Here is a 17,124-nt window from a genome sequence, read left to right as displayed (position 1 = left end):
TTCCTGCTGACAAAGGGGCGATGTTTGGGGGATAAATGTTTTTATCTGACTGAATTCTTGGCAACAAATGTTCTTATCTGACTGAATTTTTAGCGACCTTGGCTGAGGGCGGCGGCAGCAGCGGACGGCGGCTGCCACAGCTCCGCCTCTGAAGCCCAATGTGGCGCGCTCCGCATGGCCCCGCCCCGGGCCGTGCGCGGGCTCGCCGTTTCACCTCAGGCAATGAACTCGCACCACCGGCTGTGAGTCTTTTTCAAGCTCCGGCGAGGGGGGGCATCCGCCCACCCGTGGAGGGGCTTCTCCTGCCCGGTCCGCCCGCGCGCAGAGCCCCGTTCTCTGGGAACTCACCTCCCCGCTCGCCCATGTTGCTATGGAAACACAGTTTTTCCGCAGAGCCGATTTAGCTCCTCTCTGCCTTTTATGGCGCCGCTGCTCACCACGCAGCTTCCGCCTCAGTCAGGCGAGTCCGCTCAGGTGCTGAAAAAGTCCTCCAAAAACCATAGCCCCGCCAGAAGGCCGGGACATATAGCCTCTGATGTCACACGGACTTTAGCCCGCCCGTCGCCATATCTTTTCGTAGGCCTCCAGCAAACTCCCCGCCAGCAACTGGTTGCGTCTCCCTCCTGAGTAGCTGGGATCACAGGTGTGCACCACCGTGCCTGGCCCACTTCCGTGTTTCTAATCAGGCATTACCGCTCAAAGGCGGGCCGGCTGCCGCCAGCACTCTCAGCACGATCAAGCAGCTTGTCTTTCTCAGTCAAAAATTAAAGTTTTTTGTACGTGAGAGCCAGAGACTGAGCTCTCTTATCAAAATTAGGCGAAAATCACCTCCAAAAGCTCTGTGGCTCTTTAAGAACAGGGAAGGCAGTGATCAAGTTCGCCTCCCTACGAGACTGTTGCCTCCAGTCTCTATCAGCGAGTACGCAGGTGGACGGAGAGGGAGCGGAAGCCGCGGTCTCCCGTACCCCATCGTCCTCAAAGTCCCGCCTTAGTTACCTCGCCTTTTTTGCTGCTGTTTACATTCCTCCTGCACTGAACTTAAGGGATTTTTCTTCCCCGTTGCTTTCTGTACCTTCTTTCAGATACCTTAACTTTGATTTTTTTTTTTTTCTTTGTATTTTCTTTTCTATTTAGGCCTATCCTTTGAAATTCCTTTTTACATTTCTTTTCCTCCCCTTTCTGGGGATTTCAACCGACGTCACTCACCGCTCCATGTTCTCAGAGTTCTGAAATTCAAGGCTCTCTGTGCTGGTGTCTGATCTTGGCTTTTTCTCCCGGGCTTTCTCAGGGTCCCCCGGCGTAGTTGTCAGGGTCCCTCAGCGTCCCGGAGTTTCGAGCACCAGTTGCGGGGCGCCATCCTGTCCAGCAGGAATGAACCCCACCAAAAACGAGAATTCCTTCTCTGGTCACATCTTTATTTGGAGCATTCCCTTGAGGAAAATTGGGGGAAGGGACGATAGAGCAGGGACGAGAGAAAGCTTAGAGAGAGCGTTGGGCCCCGAGGCAGTTGCTTTTAAACGGTGGAGCAGCTTGAACGCTGTCCTGATTGGTTAATGCCATTCTGCTGGTCTGAGCATGTGCAGGCAAGGGTGCAGGCAGGGGTGCTCAGCCCCACATGGCTACCTCCAAACTGCAGGACCACCTGTGCCTCCAGGTGGCTCCCAACACTAGCATAATATTATTTTTTATTTATTTTTAAGAATTTTATGTAAGTGCTGTGTTTACATAATTTCCTCCCTGCCTTGCCTCTTTTCAACTCTTCCTCTTTCATCCCTGTTTTCCTCTCAAATTTTTGACCTCATATATATAATGTATTATGTATATTTACCTATGTATTGTATATATAATATAATAATATATATAATATAATACATAATATAATATATAATATAATATATAATTATATTATACTATATTATATATAATACCTATGTATTATATATAATTATAAATATTGTTGCTTGTGTATATTTTTCAAGACTGATCACTTGATATTGGATCACCATTCAGGGGGCTTATCCCTGGGGAAGACTGATCCATTCTCTCTTGTCAGTGACTATTTACTATATCTCTTCATCTAGAGGTGGGACCTTGTGTGATTTCTCCCATTCACACTGGCATGTCAACTTGGATCATTGTTCTTGCCTCATTTAGGTGAGCATATTTTTTGAGATATTGTGGATGCAGCTTTCCTGTCCTGATCCTCTGACTCTTATAATCTTTCTGCCCCTTCTCCATGATGTTCCTTAAAGCTTGGGTGCCGATGTATCTATTATGGGGGGCACCCCACAGTCGGTAGTTCTTTGTATTTTGGCTAGTTGTGGATATTTGGAAGAATCTCCTTTCTTGAATAAAGAAGGGCCCTTGAGTGGTGAGAGACACACTTGGAGTTGAAAATAGGGATAGATGTTTGGAATGCAGTTGACACTTTAATGGCCTAGGAAGATGTCAGTTGTTAAGTTGTGCCCCAGGGTGTGTGACCTCAGCAGCTATGGGTAATTGGCTAGGTTTACAGTACCAGGCATGTGACTGAGCAGGCCCACAGTCCCAGAAGATGACTTTTGGTTACTCCCAAAGTGCAAGAGAGTGGGTGACACCATTTGAAAAGGACTAGAAGGTGTGACCTTACTGGAGGAAGTGTGTCAGTGGGAGTCGTCTTTGAGGTTTCACAGGCCATACCAGGTCCAGTATTGGCTCTCTCAATAAGAGAGCTCTCTCAGTTAGCTGGTCAGGCTGGAGCTCTCGGTTACTTCTCTGGCGCTGTACATGGTACCATTCTCCCTGCCGTGATGATAATGAACTAACCTTCTGGGACTGAATTAAATGCTTTCTTTTATAAGAATAAAACAGAAGAGTCTTGGGCTGTCATTGAATCATGCACTTCTGGGCTGGCTTTTTTGCCTGCAGTGAATGACTTTGGTCATAGAGAATATCATGGCAAAATTGTAGGGGCCCTTTATCCATGGACCACGCAAGAGAGTGCATTCTAGTGGTTTAGATAAATAGAAATGATGTGGGATTTTATCCTTGTGGAGTTAGAGGCCCCTACCAGGCAATGGGACATTCTTCAGGAAATGTGTGGACTAACTCTGCTACTACTGAGGTCCTCTCATGCTGGTGACTCCTAACATGATGAAGAAACTGAAATACTTGTCCCCCCAGCCAGTCAGTTGGGTTCATATGTAGCATTATAGAATCAGTGTGAGAACCAAACACAGTGTGATCCGTGCTTCTCACATCCAGTAGTTCACAAACAGGGTGCAGGTATGGGTGTTCCACAGCGCTGTGGATACCACAGATGAGATACCAGCAGTATCATGGTGCTCCCCCATGCCATCGGTAGGGCCCTGTTGCTGGTACTATATGACATCAGGAAAGTCCTGGTAGCCCTTTTCGGCTATGTGGGTCTGAGAACAGATAAGGGTTTTTCTCCCCTATCCCCGTCTCTATCTCTTACATGCTCGCAAGACAGGCCCTGGCATCCAGAACCATGGAGTTATGCAAGACGCTCTCATGTTGCTGCAGGTCCAACAGCTGCTGGAGTTACTTCCTTGTTGGTAACATGAGCCCGGGGATGGCAGAGGCAGGAAGAGTATTTTCACTCCTGAGACTGGTAAGAGTTGCCATATGGCTGGTCTTGCCCATGATTTTGGGGGGAAAACCCTTATCTCCCGATTATGCCTTGTGTCTGCATTTATTTCCATCCGTGTGACAACACTTCTTCCCTGTAGTGCAGGGCACCCTGCCAGCTTCGGTTACAGTCACTCTCCTCAGCAGAGCTGGCTTTTCAAAGCACCTGCCTGCTACGCCAGAACTGTGGAATGTCTCTGATGCATCAGAGATGGGAAAATTCAAGCTTTTCTTCCTATTGAAATCAAACTCAGACAATAGATAGCATCGCAAGATGGCTCCCGGTTCCAGCACCTTAGGGGGTTCACCGGAGATGATGTGATATCTTTTCCCAAAGGAGGACCACCATAGAGATAACCAGGCTACTTATCTAAGTGTTCTGAGAGCCTGTAAGGACTGTGCAACTTTACAGTAACTACAGTTTACAGTTTGTACTAATTCATTTTGCCAGGGCTCTGTATTCCACCCTGCTGCTTTCAAAAGGGAGACACCCATGCCCCCTAGCTGTAGAGTTATGGCGTCAAATTCCAGGATACTGTGTGTCATTTTATGTTGATGTCCTAGATCTCCGCATGTTAAAAGCTTTCTTACTGATATTAACTATACCCCCATGGTCATGAAAATAAATATAAAGTTACGTTGTTCTTGCTTTGTTTCTTTATGGAAGAAATGAGCTATAGGCATCTCTACTCTGCTATTGTGAATACTGCCTAGTCACAGTTCTTGACGGATTTCTGGAACATGTTGGATGGCTATCACTTGGCTCAGGAAAATTCATTCCCGTGGACATTCAGCCTCTGGAATTCTTTTCCTGACCTCTTTCTTGGGACTAAAGTAGCATTTTTTTTTTAATGAAGACAGATATAGGAACTATAGTAAGGACAAAGAGATTTGAAAAGTAGTTTTAAGGGAGAAATAGATAATAGAAGACTTGGCCAGGCGGTGGTGGCGCACGCCTTTAATCCCAGCACTTGGGAGGCAGAGGCCAGTGGATCTCTGTGAGTTCAAGGCCAGCCTGGTCCACAAGAACTAGTTCCAGGAGAGGCTCCAAAGCTACAGAGAAACTCTGTTTCAAACAAATCAAAAGAAAAGAAAAAGAAAGAAAAAAGATAAGAGATGCCCTTTAGATAATTCACACACGCCTGCCAAAGTAACAAAGGGCATTATGACGAAAAAGACAAAACAAAGCAGCGTTCATTTGCTGCCATTTCTTCTGTAAGTTATCTTTTGGGAGCCTAAATGCAATGAACAGACATATAAGATAGCTTTATCCTCAGAACACCTAGAACTTGGCAATTCATTGTCTCTTACATTTTACTTTGAATGTTTTCAAATATCTGAACTAATTAAAAATAGAACTAATTGCAGGGAAAGGCCATATAATCATCACTTAAAGTCCAGAAACTAGCATGTTAATATTTAAGCCTTATTAAATATGCATCTATTTTTTATTTATCCACCGATTCAAATTGTTTTGATGAATTTCAAAGTAAGTCTCAAATATCAGTATACTATTCTTCAAACACTCCAGCATTCATAGCTATAATGCAAGACTTCTTTAGTGTTTTTTTTCCCCTATGACGATGATTAGATTTCCATTGTAGTCTACAAATAATTAATACCAGCTCGGAGATTTTAAGGAGGACCCACTTACTGCATCACACATGGAGGTGAAAAGTTCACCATGACATAGCTGGAATCGAATTAATAACAAGCTTAAGGCAAGGGACCATGTAGACTGAATCCTCATCCAGAAATTTTGGCGAAGAATTTGCTGGTCTGTTCATGGTATGGGCTTAATTCGGTTACTTGTAACTATTGGCATAAGGTGCCTGATTCCTTACTACCTAGAAACTAAGGGCTAGTCTCAGCTCCTAACAACCACTTAGATTACTTACCGTGGGTCCCCATTCATACCTGGGCCTTTCCATTTAGCGATCAGCAACCTCCCTTGTACTTGGATCTCTTGTGCTTTGAATTTGAGTTCTTAGGCTCTGGAATTTACACACAGATTTAAAGGCATCACGAGTACAGGCTCACCCATATTCTCACTCTTTTTTAAGGCAACTACGTGTAATTCTACCTACTCAAGAGGGTTTCTATGTCATTTCCTAAGGATTATGTCAGTCGCATAACCGAGACTTCAAATTTTGCCTGTGATTTGAAAGATAAATATATTGGCTGCTACATTCCATAAGTTTCAACAAATTCACGTACCCCATGAAGCTGCAGAGTCATAGAAAAAGCTTATATTTGATTTTGCAAGAAAACTGTCAAAACATTTCCAAAAGTGGTTGTGCCACTTTATACCCCCACTAAGAAACAGAGTTTGGGTTGCTTTGAGTCATCCCTAACATTTTATGTGGTTGAATTTAATGTTAGCCTTTATAGCAAATTGTAATCATCTGTTCCTGTGGTTTTGCTTCTTATTTCTTTGATGGTTTTTTTGTAAATGGTTTCAAATGCTTATTGGTCATTTGTGTGCCTCCTTTGTGAAGTGTCTGTTCAAATATTTTACACATTTTAATTTGGGTCTTTTGTAATCGAGTTTAAGGACTTATTTACACATTGTGCATTCCAGTCTTGATTCAATTACATGATTTTGCAAATATTTCTCCTAGTTTGTAGTTTGATTAGTAATTTCCTTAATGATGTGTTTTGATGATCAGCTTTAAAATGAGATGAAGTCTAATTGATTTTTAAGCACAAATGCCACCATGGGTCAAGAGGGAAAAGATGTCCGTTAACAAAAAAACAACATGGTACCCGCAGGGACAGGAAGAAGCTCCAGGGATGATGAGTCTTTGTGCCACTCTGGGCATATTACTGCTAGAAATTACCAGTTAAAATATTCATTCACATGTACAAAAATAACAGGGTGCATGTCAGAATGGAGGAGGAACTGTTGCGGAAACTTGCATCTCCTAATAGTCTTCTAGAGAAACTTATTAAATAACTGCTGTCCTTTTGTGTGTGTAAGTGTGTGCTATGTGCATGTGTTTGTGTGAGTGTGTACAAGTAGATATGCATGAATGTGACTGTGTGCATGGGTCAGAGGTCAGTGTCGTGTGTTATTTATTATTTTATTTATATTATAACATTTAATAAAAAACATTCCATTATAACATTTTTATATCTGCACATAATATAACATTTGGATGGAATTTTCAGCAGATGCCTATTAAGTCCCATTGATCTATGATGTCATTTAACTCTGATACTCTATTTTCTGTAAGGAAGAGCTGCCTACCGATAAAAGTGAGGAAGTTAGCCTACTATTACTTTGTTGGATTAACCTGTTATTGTTTATCTAGTACTATTTGTTTATTAAAATGACATGCACATTACATTCATAGTTAGAACTGTAATGTCATTTGATAGACTGTTTCATTAATCAGTAACACGTGCTCTTCTTTCTGCCTCCAGATCAGTTTCAGTTTGAAGTCTGTTTTCTTAGATATTAGAATAGTGATGTCATCTTGAGCCCTAGATCCATCTTTTACATAAAATAATACCTTTTATGTGAGGTACTCTTTAGTGGTGAAGTGCATTTCTTGGAGACAGAAAATAGATACCTTTTTGTCAACTTATTTTTGTCTTTTGTCTGTCATACATGCACATGTGTTTGGTTTGTTGCATACATGTGAGTGTATGTATATGCATATGTATACTCAGCCGTACATGCATGTATGGAGGCCAGAGATTAGCACTGAGTATATTCTTTGACTGTGATCCAACATGGTGTTTGGATAGAAGATCTTTGTCTTAGTTAGGATTTTTATTGCTATGATAAAACATCATGACTATAAGCAACCATAAGCCTAATCCCCTAACCCTAACCCCCAAACCTAATCCCCTAACCCTTTATTAATTTGGCAGGCTTGTGTGAGTTATGGGAACAGAAAAGTTGTTACAGTTATGTAGATTGGTCCTATTGTGGAACTCCAACAGTGAGGAATTGGAGATGTCTCCGGCTCTTTTCCTAGCTTTTGGGACCCTACTATTCTTGATGGATCACCTTGTCCAGCCTTAATACATTAAACTTAATACAAGTTTAGTCTTACTGCAACTTGATATGCCAGGTTTTGTTGATACTCACGGGAGACCTGTCCTTTCCTGAATAAAAACGGAGAAGGACTGGCTTAGGGGGCTGGGAGCAGAGTGGATTGAGGAGGAGGGACTGGGAGGAGACGAGGGAGGGGAACCTGTGACTGGGATGTAAACTAACTAACCAACCAAACAAACAAATTTTTAAAAAGAGAGAAAGTTAGAAGTAGGGTGAGGCTATATAATCTCAAAAGGTGACCCGAGTGTGCTAATCGCCCAGCAGTGTTACACCACACAAACCTCCCCAACAGTACCACTAGCTGAAGACCAAATGTTTCAATTGCCAGAATCTATAGGAAACATTTCTCATTCCAACCACCACAGGCTGCATGTTAGCTTACTAAAATCTAAGCAATGATACCCTAGTCACAAAGTATTTCCTAAGCAGAGGACACAGTCTGAAGAGGAAACACTTTATGGACAGTCGGTCATCTTCAAAACATGCTCAGAATCAGCAGATTTGATATACACACTCCAAAGAAAAGAGAATTGCCTCCAACTCTGGTGGCACATGCCTTTAATTCCAGCACTTGGGAAGCAGAGGCAGGAGGATCTCTGAGTTCAAGGCCTGGTCTACATAGCAAGTTCCAGGACAGCCAAGACTATGTAGAAAGACTCTGTCTTTACAAACAAAAGAACATTGTGTGGGAAAGAATTATAGGGAAAGAATCTATTGAATTGTTTTTCTACATAATCAAGAATATTTTATATCAAATATTCATTAGTTTATGATTTATCAGATTAAATAATTTTGTGTATATTACCTGTGATTTTGTATGTATTAAGTAGACATCATTCATGTGGTTACCTGTATTCAAGATCTGTGAAATATAGTGAGATATGTCTATGCACATAAATTTAAAGAAATAATACTATTGATTTCTCCCAGTGTGTTGTCCTTCTCGGGTTTTACCTTATCTTACAATATTGTTCCATCATATAAAAAGGTAAATTGGGGCTGGAGAAATGGCTCAGCCATTAAAGATTAGGCTCACAACCAAAGATATAAAATGGTAAATTGATTGACATAGCAAATATGTAAGAATATTCAGACATGGCTCCGACCTAGAGGAAGCACATTAAAATGCAAACTTTAGGTAGTTTCTAAAAAGAACAAACTAATAAAATGTCTTTGAATATCTAAGTCAATAAGTATGTAAAGAGATTAAGAAAATAGATGAAAGGTATATTTTATAGAATTGATGAATGCTATTGTTCTATGATATAACTATCAGAAAAACAAATTGCAGTAAAAAACAAATCTAGCACTTTAATTCACCCGTAAATCTATTTAAAACATTCACTGTCAGTATTGTCTACATAGGCATTATTAATTACACTCTGTTGTCCTCCAACTCCAAAGAGATAATAGCCTACCTTATCCCTATACTTTGCCATGTGGGAGGCACCATGTTAGAAAATGGTCACTCAAGAATGTGTGCTATTGTTAGGCAGGCAAGCATTTGTGTATTGAGACCATGGAGGACATGGTAAAACAACTTTCCAATGTACACTGTGTTTATCCACTTCCTAAACAAGAGTGAAGGCAGAGGAGACGATATTCTGAGAGGAGACTACCTTCTCCTTGCAAAAGCTCACTTCCTCGGGTTTTGGTCCATTCATCACTCATACCTAGCTTTAAGAAGCCTATGAAGAGGGGATGGCAAAACACCTCAGTGGCTAAGAGTGTGTACTTCAAGTTTTGTTCCCAGCACCCATGTCCAGCAGTTGATAGCTGTTTGTAACTTCAGCTCCAGGGACCTGGTTCCATCGGACTCTACAGGTACCCCCGGCCATCATAACCATGCCCCCACATACACAGTTAAAAATAGTGAGTCTTTAAAAAAATATAAATAAATAAAATATTAACGAGAAACTAGAAGAGTGATTATTAGGGATACTAGGTGCAAAGATGAAAAAATAGTGAATTGAGCCGGGTGGTGGTGGTGCACGCCTTTTAATCCCAGCACTTGGGAGGCTGAGGCAAATGGATCTCTGTGAGTTCGAGGCCAGCCTGGTCTGCAGAGTGAGTTCCAAGACAACCAGGACTGTTACACAGAGAAACCCTGTCTCAGAAAAGAAACAAAAAGAAGGAAAAAGAGTGGATTGGTATGAAGAATGAACTATTTTACACATGTGTAGAAATTTCCCAGTGTGAAACCAAGTAATTTGTACAATTAATATGTACTAACAAGAAACTATTAAGAAACAACATAGCAGCACCAAATCATTTATTTTTAAAAATCAAAATAACAAAACTTACAAATTTAAACTGTACTTTCTAAATAATGTTTAAGGAATCAGCAAAGGAATAAGAACTTGAGGAAATAAGATTATCAATATTTTAATAACACCAATTTAAAACATATTCTTTAAAATACATATATCTGACAAAATCTGTCAAATTTATGAAAAATGAAGCCACAGGCAGTTATTGAAAAGAAATCCTGTATGTAGCCTATGATTAAGTTTTAAAGCCACAACCTCCCGTCGCTATCTCTTGCTGCTACCTTTGTCGATCAAACACTAGACTTAGAAAGGAGTGTTATCATGAATATATCCTCCAGATAGATTCTAGACTACTTCATCAAAAGCAATTCCAACAGAGGTTAGTAGAAAGTTTGATGAAACAAATCATTCATAAATTGTAAAACTCTTCATTACGAGTTCCTGTTGGGCTATTATGAATACAATTTCAATTAAGGGGTCTATGTCTAGTTTTTAATTAGTAATTGTTTCTGCTTTAGACCTAGCTAAGCAAGAAAGACAGAGTTGAAGCTAACAGGATCTTTATTGGTAACCCGGGGCACCGAAACAGAGATATCTCCATGTTTTCTCTGGAATTCTGGGAGAGTAGAGGCTGAATCTCTGGGTGGAATAATTCCTTTAATCGCCACTTTGAGCCAATAGCTAACAAAAGGCAGCAGAGCTGAGGAAGGATTAATTCCATCTCATGCTTTAGTGGAAGGCACAGCAGCAGGTGACTCCATGGTGCTGGGAGCATCAAGGGGCTTGTGAACATGAAGACATGCTTCCCCGAATAACCCACTGGTTTCAACAAGGGCACACTTCCTAAAGGCTCCACATGCTTCTAAAACAGCATAACACATTTGAGACCAAATATTCAAATACAAGGACCTTTGGGGGAATATTGTATATTCAAACAAGAACATTATATCTCTGACACATCCCCTATGGCCATGTCATAAGGAAAAATGCATTCAGTCCAAATTCAAAAGCCCTAATAGTCTAATTTTTTTTTGTTTTTCAAGACAAGGTTTCTCTGTAGCTTTGGAGCCTGTCTTGGAACTAGCTCTTAGAGACCAGGCTGGCCTCGAACTCACAGAGGTCTGCCTGCCTCTGTCTCCCGAGTGCTGGGATTAAAGGCGTGTGCCACCACTGCCCGGCCTAATAATCTAATCTTTTTAAAGAAGTTTTAATTATTTATTATGCATATATACAGCGTTCTACCTGCATGTACACCTGCATGCCAGAAGAGGGCACCAGATCTTATTACAGATGGTTATGAGCCATCATGTGGTTGCTGGGAATTGAACTCAGGACCTCTGGAAAAGCAGCCAGTACTCTTAACACTAAACCATCTAATATTAGTTTTCCAATAGTGTTTTAAGTACCATAGTGTTTTCTGAGACTCCTGCAATGTTTTATTTTATTTTATCTTTTAAAGCCAGATTATATATACTTCTATTATACAATGTCCCAGAGTAACAATTTTTCTTCTGAGATGAAATATAAAAAGGTCACAGCAGATCAAAGCACTATTGAAAAATTAACAGAACAGACAGCAAATCATGCAGCTCCTTGCCTAAAGTCTGGGTATTGTGATGGCCTCCTCTAGGCTCCAGCAGGTTTGGGTAGCTGGGCCATTCAAACCGTGAGTTACCCATGGTCACTCCAGCCCCCTTGGATCAGCTCTACTCAGTGCTTGCAGCTTTTCTTTGTACATGCTACTCAGTTCGGTCACCTCTAATGTCTTGAGGTGTCCCTCTCCAGCTTTGGCCTTGACCTTCGCAACTTAATGCACATCAGGAGCTCCAAGAAGAAAATTATACCCAGCTATATGTCAGCTGACCTCAGTGACTTTCTCGAACCTCAGCGCAAGTCCCTTTGTCCCCATCACCCCTGCATCCTACATGCTGGCAAAGTCAGCGCCACGTGGAAGGCGCCAAGCTCTGCCCTCTCAGCATGCAGCCTGGCGTCTACGGTCTCATCTGGAGCAGCCTTTGTGTGCTTCCCAGCTCAACCTTGTGAATTCCCCGATGAGGCAGCGTGCCCTGGAGGCTCTACTTTCTCAAGGTTTTTTTTTTTTTTTCAGGGATTTTCCTTTCAAAATGAATTTAGAATAAATGGAATTTTCCTCTCGAGATGTAATTTCTATTGTCCAAGTGTAGAATGCAAGATCTCTTCCTCCAACTCCACCTTTCTCTTGTCACAGGGTCTCACTGTGTAGCTCTGGCTGCCATGGAACTCAGACACGTGTGTCTGCCTCTGCTTCTGAGTACTGGGGTTGAAGCCTTGCACCACTATGCCCAATCTCTTCGATAATTACAGTCGCTTTCTGGTCTACCTGCCTTTCTGCCACATCCACAACTTTTACCTTGTTCATGTTCCTTCCCTTGACAAACTACACATTATATTACTGCTCTGCTTCATATTTGAATTCTCGCTACAAACATCACAAAATGAATAAGCAAAGCTATGCTATATTGTCTGAATATAACATTGTCCACATGCTGCATTGTCTTTTTTAACATTTTATTTATTATGTATACAACATTCTGCCTCCATGTATGCCTGCAAGCCAGAAGAGGGCGCCAGACCTCATTACAGATGGTTGTGAGCCACCATGTGGTTGCTGGGAATTGAACTCAGATCCTCTGGGAGAACAGATAGTGCTCTTAACCGCTGAGCCATCTCTCCAGACCCCTGCATTGTCTTTTTTAAAGATTTATTTATATATTTGTTTGTTTGGTTTTTATGTATACAGTGTATGTCTGCATGTATGTCTGCAGGCCAGACCAGAAGAGAACACCAGATCTTATTATGAATGGTTGTGAGCCACCATGTGGTTGCTGGGAATTGAACTCAGGACCTCTGGAAGAGCAGCCAGTGCTCTTAACTGCTGAGCCATCTCTCCAGTCCCTGTATTGTCTTAAAATATCCTCTTCCAAACAATATACTCAATTTTAAATTCAGTCTCAAAGTTTCAGAACAAGAGTGGAATAATTCAGATGTTTTGCTTAAATACAAGATAAATGACCTTTACCTCGATTTTTCAAAGCATCCTTTTTCCTCTCTGGAAACTTGATGTGCCTGGCCTTTCGTGTCCACCCTCTTATCAACATTCTCTTGTTCTTTACTTCTACCAGAATCTCCCACCCGAAGTCTGCTCACAGTGTCCTGGGATTCTTTAGCTTTCACTTCCAAGTTCTTCTACATTCCTCTCATGAACTGGTTCCAAAAGCCTGCAAACCACATGGTCAGAATGGTCAGCACAATAGCTGTGCTTTTTAGAACCCAGAGTCTGTGCTGGTTACCGCTCTCGTCACTCTAACCAAATAGCTAACAAGCAGCAGTTTAAGGGAGTCTTGTGTTTTCTGGGCCATGTGGTGAAGGAAAGCAGTTCACCGTGCTGGGAAAGATGGAGCCACTGTTAGCTCCCCGGAGGCAGGAGTACAAAGAAACTCACATCTCAGTGGCCAATGAGGAAGCCCCAAATCATTTGTTAGACTATGTTTTGTTATCATTCTTTTTCCTACAGTGTATAAAGTATAATGATAGATACTTTTCATGTTAAAAGATTAGTTTCCTTGTTATACAGTTATTAGAGCTATGATTTAGGGGTGATTAAATGACTTTTCCAATGCCATTCAAATAGTAAGGGACAGAAATAAGATGCAAAGAAATTTAGTTTGATTGAAAGGAAAAGAATGCCTTCATGTTACTTTAAGTTAGCTTTTTTATATGTTATCATTTATATTAACATACCTGCACTTATACCTTCTTTGGCACACAAAAACTAATGTTCATTGAATTAATAAATGAATTTGTGATTATTTACTACTCTAATTGTGTTTCTTTTAGGAAATAACAAAATGACTTTCTTCTGTGCGCATAGTAGAGAAATAATGTCTAAAAATATATTAAGACAAAGACTCCTGCCTGAAGATTTAGAATAGCATTTATGCTCAATTTAATTTGCTCACTGAAGCTGGGAATTGGGAGAGTTAGCCTACAATTTCTTTTGCAGCAATTCTATTTGCCTAATCATAATATAATTCTGCTTGGAAACAAACATAGCAACCATAATTAAGCTTTACTTCTAACTTCTAATTGACTGTAAACCAATAACAGCATGCTTTCACACAGCACGTCCCATAGAGCACACATAGCATTCCAGAGCATTCCATTCCTCTTGCCACTGAGTCACCTGTGGCTCCCTCCTTACTCCTCCTGTGAAGCCAATTTTATTCTCGTGTGCCTTGCTTGCGGTTTCTCTTTTAGATTGACCTTTTCCCAAATCATATTCCTAAGACACTGCATGAATTTTGTTATTTCCTTTCCCACCTGGCTCGCCAGCCTTGAAATTATTAAGGGTATTCTGTTCCTTTTTTGCTTGCCCATGCAGGTGGTCAAGGATTAAAAACAAATTGCCACGGATTTAGCCATATGGGGGATAATTGAAATGTGTCCATACACACGTACTCAACGCCTATCTGTAGTTGGTTGAACAAACAGTAAGAATCATCAGAACACTGAGTAGCAATTCAAGAACGCTATATTTAGTGCTTGGAACACTGGATTCTACTCCATACTCAGAAATACATTATTTCTACTATATTAGAAAAGTATCTTAAACTCAGCGGGCCTCGGTTCACTTACACAAAAATGAGTAAGTGAGGTATGGTAGACTTCACATCCCTCTGAGGATTTTTGGCACTAGTGGCAATGGAAACACTAAGAATGGTGTGCATGCATGCGTGCGCGTGTGTGTGTGTGTGTCTGGTGTGTGTACTAATAAAGAGTTATTTCCTTAATAGTTGTTTATTTCCTCCCCTAAACATCACTTAAGGCAACACTTGTAGCAAGTAGAGTTTTAAGTAATTCACATGTTTTTACATAATTAAAGCTATAATATAAAAGAAAGCAAACAAAATAAAATTTAAAATAAAGGTAAGAAGTGCCCTTGTGTTTTCGATCATCCCGGAGGATGCAAAACAGTAGTCAAATGCTATCAATCACGTATGTTTTAGGAACACTGAGAAAGGTAATATAGCAAAGATCCTGAGGCACTTTAAATGCTCGGTAAAATGTCCTTGGGATTCTGGAAACGCTGTATTTATTTTCATCAAACTGCCTTCATTATTTTTGAAGACTTGTAAGCCTGGAAAGTTTTAATTTCCTTCTCCATAAGTTATTAAAATCAGTAAAACCACACAGTTCTCAAATAACACGTTACTTCAAATTCAAGGATCAATTTTCTCTTCTTTCAAGCATGAAAGTTCTGTTTAAATTTGTTTGGTTAATGGATTTTTTTCAATGCCAAAATCATTTCCTCATCTTCATAAAGCATTATGTCACAGTGGCTACCCAGCATGATAACTAATTAAAAATTACCAAGGGAACCTGTGAAACATCTTTATGGATAAATAATAAATCTATAACTGGAATTTCAAACTCAGTAGGCAGGTATAGGGCACATGATATAATCTGCTGACTGGAGAAGGTGCAGCATCTTATTGTTGGAACAGATAGCAGTCAACAGCGTGAAGGCCTGTATATGCTACAGGAAGGCGGGGCACTGCAGCCACTGGCCTTTTAGCATTTGGAGCAATGCTGGCCGCGGTCATCTAGTCATTTCAGACGGAAGCTTTTCCCTCTGAATTAGTGAAAAATTGCTTCGTTCCTTCACTTCACACTGAAGGCAGAAGCTTAACGTCTCCGAAATTGTAATTTACTTAAAAATATGTGGTGGATGACGAATTGACACCCATTATGTTTGCTCTCTGAGTGTAGTAAATTTCAGGATGACCACTCGAGTCTCTCTGTCCAGTTATTGAATCAAATGAACTGCGTGATGCATCTAATTGTGTGGGAAATTATACTTTAGATGGATTACCTTAAGATTGGTTTGAAAACTTGCTTAATCATTTATTCATTCCAATTGTGGTTAAGTGTGAGCAGGTGGACTGGGACTAAAGGATTTTGGGTTAAAGAGCCCGACTGTGCCACTGAAGTGCTATGGCATCCTAAATATTCGGAATGATCTCAGAGGGCCCTAGTCTCCTCACCTGCAAAAGCCCCCGCCCCCGCTGCTCTCCTCTCCATGGGAAGAACACCTCCACATCCGAAATGTAATCAAGTGAATTTATTCCAGAGTTCATGAAACTTTAAATACCTTTGTGGTGTGTATTCTCATCCTCATTTTATTCCTCAAAGCTGTTTGAAATAAGATGCCATGACCAATGAATGAAAATTCACACATAGCATAAATATGTAAGCATAAAGAACTTAGTGACGTTTTGGTGTTTTAATATATGTAGTCAATTTTCCCTGCTGTTTGGATGCTTCAAAAGTAATTGTCAATAAAAGTTATTAATTTCAAATTTACTCATCAGTGAAAACAAACAAACAAGCCCACCCATAATTGTGCCTTGTCAAACAAGTGACTGAAAGTATTTTAAAATTAGTTGCCGAACAAAAATAGAACATTGATTTTTCTTTATGCACATTTAAACAAATGTGTTGTATGCATAATTAGCTGTGAAGAGGTAAAAATATTTTAGAATATTTAATACTGGTAGCTTCTATCTTATGAAAATGTGAAGTTTCTGAATATGTCTGTCATTTTTACAAGAACAACTTTTCATTTTTTTCCGTTTTGCCTGCATAAAGATTTAGGAAATGTTCAAGTAAATGATATAATAAAGCAAATAATGCAATAGCTGTGTAGATGCCCTCTATGATGAATATATTGCTGACATCACAGTCTATATTACAGGGAATGGATTTTATATGGCTTTTAAAGCAGTTGATGTACATTATCAACCAGCATATTGACATATGAAATTGAAATTTAGAACAATGTTATTTACATTCACTTTACTAGATACTAATCAAATGAAGCATACCAATTCTCAATTCTAAAAATTATAAATTTCTGACAAAAGAAATTAAATGAAGGATGTTGAGAAAATGCCAGAATAAGAAGTCACCAGTATGTATCTCTCACAGTACCAAGTCTGTGTCCATATACAGGCAAGTCTCGTTGTTGGAATTAAAATAAGAAGTTATGAAATTCCAGTGAAGCTCAAGACCTGAGGGTATTGCTTTGAGGATGCAGATGAACCCCGGAGGTAGTAGATT

At 40.3% G+C, this 17,124-nt stretch overlaps 1 pseudogene; it reads right to left on the bottom strand.

The window, feature by feature from the left end:
- Nucleotides 1-207: 207 nt before the first annotated feature.
- Nucleotides 208-397, bottom strand: LOC148117367 (Nuclear RNase P; annotated as a pseudogene).
- Between the last annotated feature and the right edge of the window lie 16,727 nt (nucleotides 398-17,124).

Source organism: Myodes glareolus, chromosome X (genome assembly GCF_982192425.1).
Source record: "Myodes glareolus chromosome X, mMyoGla1.1, whole genome shotgun sequence".
NCBI classification, from domain to species: Eukaryota; Metazoa; Chordata; class Mammalia; order Rodentia; family Cricetidae; genus Myodes; species Myodes glareolus.
The sequence above is the reverse complement of the archived record's forward strand: the minus strand, read 5'-3'. Positions and strand labels throughout refer to the sequence as shown.